This window comes from Pseudopipra pipra, chromosome 2 (assembly GCF_036250125.1).
Source record: "Pseudopipra pipra isolate bDixPip1 chromosome 2, bDixPip1.hap1, whole genome shotgun sequence".
In the NCBI taxonomy this organism is placed as follows: domain Eukaryota; kingdom Metazoa; phylum Chordata; class Aves; order Passeriformes; family Pipridae; genus Pseudopipra; species Pseudopipra pipra.
Window position 1 is genome coordinate 79,955,662 of NC_087550.1, and position 11,976 is coordinate 79,967,637.

Genomic DNA, 11,976 nt, shown 5'->3' on the forward strand with positions numbered 1-11,976 from the left:
TGGTCATCCTAGTGGTATTCTGTGTTTGTGCAGAGAAATCTGAACTGAGGAAGGACCTAGAAAGGAGATATTACACTATACAAGGTTGAGATGTCTGTTTTTCTGGTAAATGAGGAATGCCCAGAACTCAAGTTGGTAGTCCATAAAATTCTGATCAATTTGGATTCTCTCTTAGAGGCTTCTAGTGTTGATTAGGTTTTGTGGTAGAGAAGATCGTTCTCAGGAGGTTGGTGGTGATAAGAAATGAGGCTTCCTACTTCCTTTTCATGTTATCCAAGAGTAATGTTATACTGCTAGCATTGCAGAACCAAGGAAAACTTGTGAGCAGGCCCTCACATCCCCCGGGGTATGTCCATCCTCGACAGAATGATTAATTAATTGAGCACCACCTGCTGTGCTTGGTAATGTTTGTCTTGCTGTAACTGCACAAGTTAGAAAGAGACTGGCTTGTCCAGCAGGATCTAAATGGAATTTTAACAGTGAGCAAATTAAACATTACCTGTTTCTGTTTTGACAGAGAAATGTGGAAACCAATGCTAGAGCTGCTCTCAGCAAAGATGCTAACGAAGGTAGGAAAGGGGAGCAACTGTGAATGTACTCTAGATCCATAAGAAACTAGCCTTACCTTCATAGTGTGCCACAGAACTGATGATTTCCCTTAGTTTCAAGAGTAATTCTGGCTGGAAAAGACAGAAAATATGATGCTCTGTAATCTTCTATGAGGATTGCCTCCTTACCAGTCTCTGGTACAGAGTGGAACTTGCTGCTTATTTTCCCCTTGTAGTTTGATTTGTGGGGGTTTTAAAATGTCAAAACACAGTTTACCCACCTTTTATACACTTATAAATCCAAATAAATAATAAAATAAAAATTGGGCCATTTATTCAGCCACTTTTTGGTGTATAATCTCATTTTAAAAATATAGGTTTAGCTGCAGGGTAAGCAATCTTTCAGCATTATGCTTCCAATCTGTCAATCTGAGAGGAGCTTAAAGGACTCCCATTCTGTTTTTTCCATAGAAACAGAACACTCACTCAACAGTAAATATAGCTTAAGGAGCCTTACAGACAATATGCCTCTCTGCTTCTCCATTGTCATTACCTCAGAAAATTGGCCAGTTGTCAGCTGAATGGACCTTGGTACCAGGCACTTCGAAGGTCATTGAGTGGCTCAGTACAGAAGACTTGGCAGCAAAAACATTGACAGATTCTGGAGAAAATATGTGTCAGGGACGAATCTCATTCCAGCTTTGTGATGATGAAAATCATCCCACATTTTATTTATGTTTACATGTAAACCAAAGATTATATATCCTTACCTCTGACTTAGGCCTCGTCTCCTCTTTACAAGATCCTTTTTCAATGCTGAAGTAGATCAATAAATTTAAACTTCCTCACTTTATGTTTAAGGCTAAGGCAGCTCTGCCCTGTTCTACTTTTTGGATTTCATCACATTCTCAAACACAGTTCTTTCTTTCACCAGTGTTGGCTACATTGATGTTATATTCTCTCTTTTTGCTATAACAGTTTGCGACAAGAAGCCTCTAAGAGGAAAAATTTGCTGGCTCCAGTTCCCTGAACGCTATGGAAGCACAATTAATGACAACAATACAGGTTGCAAGGTCCTAAGTTGTCATTATTAGAAATGCAGATTATAGATGACCTGTAGTAGGTAGAGCTTTATGATGCAGCAGACTCTACTGAGTTGCTTAATGACCAAAAGAAAATCGCATTTCTTAAATCACAGCAGCTGAAACAAACTTAAAAAGCTCCAAATATACAGGCTGCCTCCTTTCATTTGTTCCAGAGTTTTAGTCTTTTTTTTTGTTTTGTTCTGTTCAGGAAACAGAAAAACTTCAACTCCTTTTGAAGCTTAAAACTTCATGCAGAATATGTTTCAGAAGAAAGGACCAGGGCAATTATTTGCCCTGGTAGATCTAAGTAAGAAGCCTGGAGAAATAAATATCCTAGCAATATTCTTAAGAGTAAAGAAATGGTAGAATCTGTTTATTTTCTGAGTCTAGTATAAGCAATTCACTTGTTATTTCTGGGTGGTCATGAAGTTTATACTGGAAAGATTATTCTATAACCTCAAAACAAAGCCAAACCACAAATATTTAAACAGCTAAGAAGATTTTATAATAAGAGCCACTGAAAAACTCCTTTTTTGAAAAAGTCTCTCCATGAAGGAGATGGATGAAAGATTTTTGAAAACTTCTTTAGAAAGAGTTTAGACAAAGACAATGGGAAATTGTGTACCATCTAAGGTACTCAAGGTAACATTTGTAAATGTTAAAATTGTTGATTGTAATTGTGTGAGTTTACAATTTTATCTTAATATATTTTTTTCTAAATTAGTAAGGCATGCTGGGCATGCACATACTTAATTAGCTGAGGTTTTCGGTGTAATTTTCCAGCAAAGTGACCTTTTCTAAAGATTGAGATTTCTCCTTCCATACTTGCTAGTGAAGCCTATCAGGGAACATAATCATACTGTCCTTACTTGCGTTGAGTAGTACTTAGTCGCACCCAGTACGTCTAGGTTGGAAACCGCAGAAATTGGCTTAGAACCAGAAACGCATTTGAGCATCTAAGAGCATATTTTCACAGTTTGCCACACAGTGGTGTGGAGACAAATCCTTCAGCTGATTTCAACTGAGCTACCTTCATCCCCCATCACCACGATGGCCCAGAGGCACAGTGATAGCGGGCCTGGCTTAGCATCCTTTGTGGGACCTGAGTGATATTGATGTTGGGTTGCCATATGGGTGTAATATTTCACCTGGAGCTTAACTAAAGATTTCTGTACTTCATCCCACAATAGAGGCAGACCCTTGCCCTCCACAGGAAAGCACCTATGATCACAGCAGCCACACTACAAAATTTCTGCTATGTCCTCAACAACATTCAGATGCAGGACCAAGCTCATTAATAATAATAATAATAATAATAATAATAATAATAATAATATGCACAAAAGTCTGTCCGTACTTTCAGGCCTGGCTTTCAGAAAATTAGAATAATTTCAAACTTTACTGATTTCAGGGGAAGCAACAGTTGAGAACACACTCTAGGAAATAAGGTTCATGTAGCTGGGATTAGGTATGGTCTGAATATGAGTTTGTGTCTAGCATTCTTTTCAGAGAAATTATAAAGAAAACAAGAAGAAATAAAATTCAATTCAGGGGCTGCTGGATGTATAAATAGGAAAGCTACCTCATAAGGAACGAGCAGAGACTTCCGTAAATACCAGTTTATGACGTGTTTATACTTAGGCAACTAAGTTTAAATGATATAATTTTAAATATCACTGGGGCTATTGGTAAAAAACGTGAAACAAACTATGTTATGGAATTTATCTCATCCACCAGGAGCCATGTCTTTATTTCTTTTCTGACTATAAAGAAGATTTAAATAATTTGGTTTCATTTGAAACCTGCTGTTTACAAGTTCTAGATAGATAAAACAAAATAGAAAAATTAAAAACTTGGAAAATATGTAAATGTGTAGAAGAAAGTAAAGAAACACAAGACAGTTAGACAAAATGAACCCAATGTAAAGGGTCTTTGTGGAAATACGGTTCTTAAATGTACTTAAATTTAAGAACAAAACTGAGAAGACATAAGTAAACAACTAAAAATAAGAACTATTTTTGACTTATTTATTCATCAAACAAGAACCTTACATTTAAGCAATCCACTGACCTCTCCTTTTATGACTTTCTTCTTGAATAAAGAAAAAGATAGTAAAAAATTTTAACTATGGCTTTGGATTATGTGTTGGGTTTTGATTTTGGGGTTTCTTTTTTTGACCCTGAGTCACTAATTGCACACCAAAGACAAACTGCCAGTAATCTTCAGCTGGATCTAACAGCATTGTTTCACAGTGGTATATTCATGACAACCAAAAAACCTCCTTGTGTTTTGGAAGAAAACAATTGGAACTATCCAACAACACCAGAGAATTCAAACTACATGTCAAGATATACTTTTTCCCTGGTCCACTGAAAGGCACTAACATAATCTCTGTGACTTGTCCTTCAGCAGATGACGTACATGATCACTCACTTAGGGATTCAGTGATGTTAAATATTTGCATGGCATCTTGGGCTTGTCTTGATACAAAAGTATCAGGGTTCTTCACGTGCAATACATTTTAGCAAAACAGCAAGGAAAGCATATTTTCACCATAGCCTGTATCACAGAATCATAAAATCATAAAATCAACCAGGTTGGAAAGGACTTTTGAGATCATCAAGTCCAAGCCCTGATCCACTACTGCCGTGGTTACTAGACCATGGCACTAAGTGCCACATCCAGTCTCTTTTTAAAAACCTTCAGGGACGGAGAATCCACTGCTTCCCTGGGCAGCCCATTCCAATGGATGATTACCCTCTCTGTAAAGTATTTTTTCCTAATATCCAGCCTAAACTTCCCCTGGCAGAGCTTAAGACCACGCCCTCTTATTTTACTAATAGCTACCTGGGAGAAGGGACCAACCCCTACCTGGCTACAACCTCCTTTCAGGTAGTTATAGAGAGTGATGAGGTCTCCCCTGAGCCTCCTCTTCTCCAGGCTGAACAACCCCAGCTCCCTCAGCCTCTCCTCATAGGACTTGTGCTTGAGTCCCTTCACCAGCCTTGTTGCTCTCCTCTGGACCTGCTCCTGAACTGAGGGGCCCAGAACTGGACACAGTACTCCAGGTGTGGCCTCACCAGCGCTGAGTACAGGGGAAAAGTCACTTCCCTGGTCCCGTTGGCCACACTGTTCCTGGTACAGGTCAGGATACCATTGGCCTTCTCGGCCACCTGGGCACACTGCTTGCTCATGTTGAGCTTCCTGTCAATCCAAACTCCCAGGTCCCTTTCTGCCTGGCTGCTCTCCAGCCACTCTGTCCCCAGCCTGTAGCTCTGCATGGGGTTGTTGTGGCCAAAGTGCAGGACCCGGTACTTGGCCTTGTTGAATCTCAGCCCGTTGGAATCAGCCCATCTCTCCAGCCTGTCCAGGTCCCCCTGCAGAGCCCTCCTGCCTTCCAGCTGATTGACACTCCCCCCCAGTTTAGTGTCATCTGCAGATTTGCTGATGGTACACTCAATCCCCTCATCTAAATCATTGATAAAGATATTAAACAGAACTGGGCCCAACACTGATCCCTGGGGGACACCACTAGTGACCGGCTGCCAACTGGATGCAGCACCGTTCACCACCACTCTCTGGGCCTGGCCCTCCAGCCAGTTCCTAATCCGGCAGAGAGTGCCCATGTCCAAGCTGTGGGCTGCCAGCTTTTTCAGGAGAATGCAGGATAATGTAGCACCAGCTACATCTCCCTTCCATGAATCTGAAGAATAATCTCTTCAGCAAATTCAGCAGAAGTAAGATAAAAGATAGGTGATGGTCAAGCTCCTATAGCCCCTATACAAGAACTGTTTTTTTGCAATGAATTGAAGACACAGAAGCCATACTGACTAAGGGAGAAGAATTTCATATAAATATATAAATGCTAGGTAGTCAGAGAGGGAAAAGCTTGTGTTTAACAACATGATGTAAAGAAAAACATCTGGAAACTGCTGATTCCTGAACAGTACACATATTATAGCTAACTGTAAATAACCGTGAACAAAGAATATCTCAGTAGCCAATATTTTTCTCTGCTGGTATCAAATGAAATTCATTTGGTATCAGCTGGAGTTTTTATAGTGCTAATGGAAGTTATTTTCAGTTATCACGTCGGCCCATAAGTATACAAAGGCAGCAATTTTGCTAGTAATTTGGAGATCAGTTTGTACGTAGGGGGTATACTTTAGACTGTTTCTACAATGCAAGCTTTTATCTTAATAAATATGATGAATCATAAATAAAAAGGAAATGATAAAAAAGGAACATTCAGCTGGGGCTAGGGTTGGATTTGGAAATATTTCATAGTGTGAATGTCTGAACTCTCAGACATGCTATCCAGTAATCGCTGTGTTCAATGGAGAACCAGTGTACCCGATAACTAAACATAACTGATATTTTCCTTACAATAACTCCTCTGATATTCCTTTAACATATGACATGAGATAAAAACTAGTCAAATTTTGCACAGTATACATACAATTAAAATTCTTTTTAATAAACTCATGAATTTTAGACTGCCAAATGATTAAGTAAACCAATAAGTAAGGAAGAGTTTAAGTTTGTTTTTATAGCTCTCCAAATGCTACAAGCAATGCCAGTCTTTAATTTTGGTATATTGATTAGTATATCAATACACTTTGTTAAGAGGTAATTTGTTCTCCAAAATTGCATTTTAAAAAGAGTTTTTATATTTCAAAGCTCTGTTACTCAATTTCTCTAATGACAAGTTTCACATTACCTAGTTAAAATTTATCTAGCATAATGCATACATAATGCTTAAAAGTTACAAAAAATATTTGTTATGGCATGCATAGACAATTCGGCTGTGCAAGAGGATAGGGCCAGGCTCTCAACAGGCAATGCAGCTGAATTTTCTTATATTGCTTAGAATTGTCAGTGACTATTAATGATAATGCCCCTTAAAGAAGAATCAATCCTTTTCTAATACTCATCAGTCATTATAGTCATGTGAGATACAGACTTCTGTCTTACACAGTGTTCCCTGGCATCCAGGTGCTCCAGATGTCAGACTGGGAGGACTATCAGGGAACACAACAGTTCCATCTATGCTTGACCACTAAAATGCCTTCCCAGTGAAAGTAGAGTTAAGTGTGGAAATACATGATACAGACACAAGTTTAATCTTGTTTCATGGTTGGGTCTCACCTAGAGTTTCATCAGACTTGGAAGTGGTCCCATATCCCACTTTCTGGCTGGAATCTTGTGATGCTTACCACAGCAGCTACCAGCTTGTTGCTTACACATTTGTATAGGAACTGTATTTTAGTTCCCCATATAATCATGTGCAATATTTCTTCATTATGATGCCTACTATTAATGCCAATAATGCAATACATTATTGTCTGTCAGACTGTGTGCATTGACCTCCCATAATTAAGGTAAGTCATGATCAGCTAATGAGATAACAAAAGCAACTGGCTGAATTTAGAACATATTGCTATAGGTTTTTAACAATGCTTAACCTCAACATTTACTACTTTTTTACCACTTTTTTGAGTTATATGAAAGGCACACCCTCCAATTTTGTAAAGAATTGAAAGAAATGGTCAAAGCAATACAACAGTTCAAATGTTTTCTTCACTCAGTGAATAAAATTCACTACTGTTTCAAGCTGAAACGCAGCAAAACAACAACAAAAAAAGGAAAATCTTAACCTGTCACAGGTTTTTGATCCTTTCTATGTAATCTTCACAATAGTTACAGGGGCATAGTTTAAAACTGACACTAAGTTAATAATTTCCTTTTTAGGTAACAAAGCTTTGTGATACAACTGTTTGATTATACTTCTTTAATGGGAATTTTCTTTACCTGTGCAAATGATTAAACATCAGCCCACATTCTCTTTGCTATTCTAGTGAAACAACTGAGTCACGAAACCTACCTGAACTGACAGACAAAGGCAAACTTACAGTTGCTGTATGTAACCAAGATGACAAGACTATTTTTCCCAGCACTACTGAGATTTGGATCTTTATTGCCTTTCCCTTTGAGCGATCAGTTCCACTTTAGTAAAGACAGTTCCAGGGCTGTTGAAAAACCAGCATCACCATGACATCTGTAGTCACTTTGCATTCATGACTGTAAGGCAATACAGAATTAGGATTCTTTTGCTCTCATTTTTACACTGAAGACCAAGATGGTAAAGCTTAGCTTCAAAAGCAAAGCTATTGAAGTCACATCCTGAACTACCTTAAATACCAAATTTCTTGACTAGAGGATGGTCTTATCTATTCTATTCTATTCTATTCTATTCTATTCTATTCTATTCTATTCTATTCTATTCTATTCTATTCTATTCTGTTCTATTCTTCCTGTCCTAGTCTTTATACTAGTCTCACTCTGAAAAAAGGTTCAGCATTTCTTCAGAAGCATATTAAGCAGCATACTTAATATCTCTCATACTGAGATTACTTTTTCTTGTGTTTTCTCTCTGGGAAAAGAGCAACATGTACAGTGGTATGTTTAAGTTGGGTGGGACACATCTGGAGACTTTCCTCCGCTGTGCAAGTCAGCCTCTCTTTGCACTAAAGAGACAATTGAGCTGCAGCAGGTGCTGAATTTTGTGGCAGTCCTTAGTTTCCATGCGAGTTCAGTTTATGTAGTTCTGCATCATCCAATCCCTTAAGAAAGCTGCACACTTACAACAGAAAAGTGCATTATGCCAGCAGAATGGAATTGTCAGCTCTGTAGTCAGTTTTCAGCAGGATTAGAGAGGGGAAGTCTTAAAGAGGAAGTACAAGAATTTGAGCCCCATTTGGTGTTTCCTGGACAGAAAATAGGAAAATGGTTTTGTATGCTCCTAGGATCTGTACTGCTGAAGATTCATGCTGAATATTCTGTACTAATTGAAGTCTAGGTTATTTCATTGTTTTGTCCATATAGAAGTGATAAAGGTTTTTATAGGAAAGGAAAAATCAATAGACAGATGATAGGATGCAGTCTCCTAACCATACAGAACTAACTTGACTGCTTAGGAATGCTACTGAAAGAGAGCTTAGTGTCAGTAAATAAAACTGTGTGGAGGCTTGAATTTACCTCTGTGGATGTGAATTGCTCTCTCTGCAAACCTTTCAGAATGTTTTTCTTTGCTTTTCTGCCAAATTGATTGTTTAATTAATACTTCTAAGTAAATGATGAGTATGAACAGAGTAAAAGTAAACATTGGGAAAATTGAAAAGAGAGACGGAGTCTCTTTTTGCTATGCTTCAGGACAGATCTAAACTGCTTTAGTGAACTTCTTGAACCCTACTTTCAGATGGCATCACTGTAGCTCATACTTGAGACTGCCAAATGCTGCAGAGAGATCCCAGTAGATGGGAATAGCATTGAAAGCAGCTGATCAGTCATAGACAGTGCTCTACCTGTTCCCGTTATACCCTGTAGCCTACGTCCACAACTGACTGTTTTCAGGTTATAACTTATGCTGAGTATGTAGTTGGCCTTTGCCTTGTTTCTGTTTCTGCTTGCTTAGTCCCAAGAAGCTGGATGTTGGGCTGACAGCAGGTTGAATCAATACCAACCTCTTCAAGGATCAGCAGGCAATTGGATGTGACAAAGACAAGGTTCTTCTACAGAATTAGTGTTTTGGTCTGAGACAGCATAGGCTGGTTGTGGCTCTGTTCCAGGAGCCAAGAGATGGCTTACAGGTGCTCAGTGAAGCTTCTGTCCCAGCCAGGGGCTGTTTTGTGAGTGAATATGCTGTGCACTGGCAATGCAAGCAGGATGGTAGCTGTGGTGCTGCGAGTGATGGATCCTCAGTAAGAAAAAGTGACCCATTAAATTTTGTCTTCTCGTGACATTCCTATGTAAGAATTTACTGGAGTTAAGTTGGGGCTGTATGTGGTTACCAGGGAGTAAAAGGCAGATTGGGCACAAAAGTGAGAATGGACAGTCATCCTCAGTGTCTTTTAGAACCGTATTCCAAATACTGATAGACCATGCATAATGCAATACCATGCTGAAAAACAGAATTTCAAATGAGCAATTAGTGGCCCCAAGCTACCTTTCAAAGGAAACTCCATTTACAGGTATGCTTTTCCATTCTGCTGAATTGTATCTGACATAGAATTTCTAAAAAATGCACAAATGTTTCTGAAATGATTGAGGAATCCCATATTGTCCGCAGTTTTTTCTTATGATGACTGACCTGAACTTATCTAAGTCTTCTTAGATGCCACAGAGAATCCATTAAGCCCTACTTGTTAATTCCACTGAGATTACTTGCAAATATTAAGGCTGATTAGGTATTTGCAGATTTGAGCTGATATTTATCAAATGTAAAATTGCAGTAATGGTAGGAGATATAAACAAATTGTGATTGTTCCTTTTTCTAATGATGAAGAAAAGGACTGATTTTTTATATGTGATGCAAAGCCTGCAGTGCTCAAACTGAAAAAAATCCTAAGCCTGTAATAAAGAAACTGAACATGTTCCAAAACTGTTAAAATAGGCAGACAAAACCAGTAAATAATTAATATTGTAATTACATCTAGATCAACAATAAAATTTGAATATTTACAGTGTTACTATGCTGAAAAAACAATTTGAATTATTAGGAAATCACTTTATTTTTCTAAAGAAATAAATTTCTGTATCTTCCTCTGTGCTGGTTTAAAGGCAAACCGGCAGGGGAAATGAACCCAACTCAAAAGAGAGATTATAAGTCAGAATAACAATTTAATAAAATAATGCAATAAGTATGATTATACAGACAAACAGTTGGTTTTAACCCACAAACCCCAAATGTATAACCCAGCACCCTGGGGCATGAACAGAGTGGTGTTCTTTGGGCCCCCTGTGTCCAAAGTAAAAGGAGAGGGGAAAACCTGTTGGTGAGAGTGCTGTTGCAGCCTGGTCAAGAGTGGTGATTGCAGTGCAGTCGAGAGTGATGGTTGCAGTCTGGTTGAGAGCGGTGATCTGCAGTCTTCCTCTGGATCCCACAAGTGGTTAAAAAAGTTCCAAGACTCCAAGATTATATATTCTCCAGTTCAGGCAGGAATGCCCAGTACCTCCCTCAGGGTGGGGAGTTCCACAACGGGTGTGAGGACAGAGGGTACCCTCCTATCTCGCAGGCCTCTTAACACCCAGTTTGTAGCCTGAGGAGTCAGGCTGCTCCGGGCAGATGGTGTAAATGGTCTATTGATAACAGTTTCTGGGAAATGGCATGGAAGGCTGTAGAATACACAGTTTTGGGTTACACCCATACAGTGATGAACTGGTCCTAGCTGTTCTAACTAGGACAGCCACCATCCAAATTCTACACTCAAAGCCACAGGACTTAAATAGTAGGAAAGGAAAAAAAATATATTTTCTTAACAATGTTTACTGTGCTTTGGCAGCAGACATCCGTCATGAGTGACTATTGCTAATAGTGAAAAAGGTACAACCACTATACCCAGAGGCCAGACTTTTGAAAACACTGACTGCTGAAAGCTTGAGAAGAACATAAACTTACCAGGTTCCCAAAATGAAACTTGTCTTTCTTGCCATATCTCATCTCCCAGTCTAGAAGTTCAAACTTATTTTCTGTTATTTTATTTGGTTATTATTTTATAATATCTGTGTCAACAGCCTTTCCTATCTTCTAGATTAGCTAGGTTTTCTTAAATTTGTACTTTATCTGATGTTCGCAGAGCATTTTCTTATTAACGGTGAGCAGTGTCAAGTTTCCCTGATTTTCAGTTACCTTCTTATATCTTTTAATTTCCTTAATAAAAAGACCATTTCATTCATAGTATTGAGAAAATTACCTTTTCTTAGAGCACAAATCATGCCCTTCTCCATTCTAAAAGTTACTACTTAAAAAAAGAAAATCAAAATACAGTATGAAAAAATAATGGTACACAGCATAATTATGTTTTTCCTGTGTGACTGGGCTAGCACCTGAAGTGTCCTTCCAATGGAAGTCAACAGAGATACATGGGGCTCCTGTATTTCAATTACTCTTTAACTGACTCAGCATTACCTATCCTGCCAGAAAAATGCAGAGAACATTCTTAATTAGTTTTGGGGTTTTTTTACATTTCATCCTTTATAAAAGGAAGGAAGAAACAACTGACACATGAAAAGAATAGTTTGACATTTGAATGGTTGGAACACAGAAAACAAACTCCATGATCTTTTCTCTGAAGTTCATTTCTGAGCATTTTGGGGCAAACCACTTCTGCATTCCAGAAGTAATGTTTATAATGACCTACTCAGAAGAGCTTTTTACAGACTATTTCAGAAGGAAACCCGCTATAGCTCCATAGAAACACACTAAATCAACATGTTGCCAATGTTTTCTTTGTCTGTTGGTTGTCACAGTATCTCTTGATTGAATTAATGCAACTAACAAACTC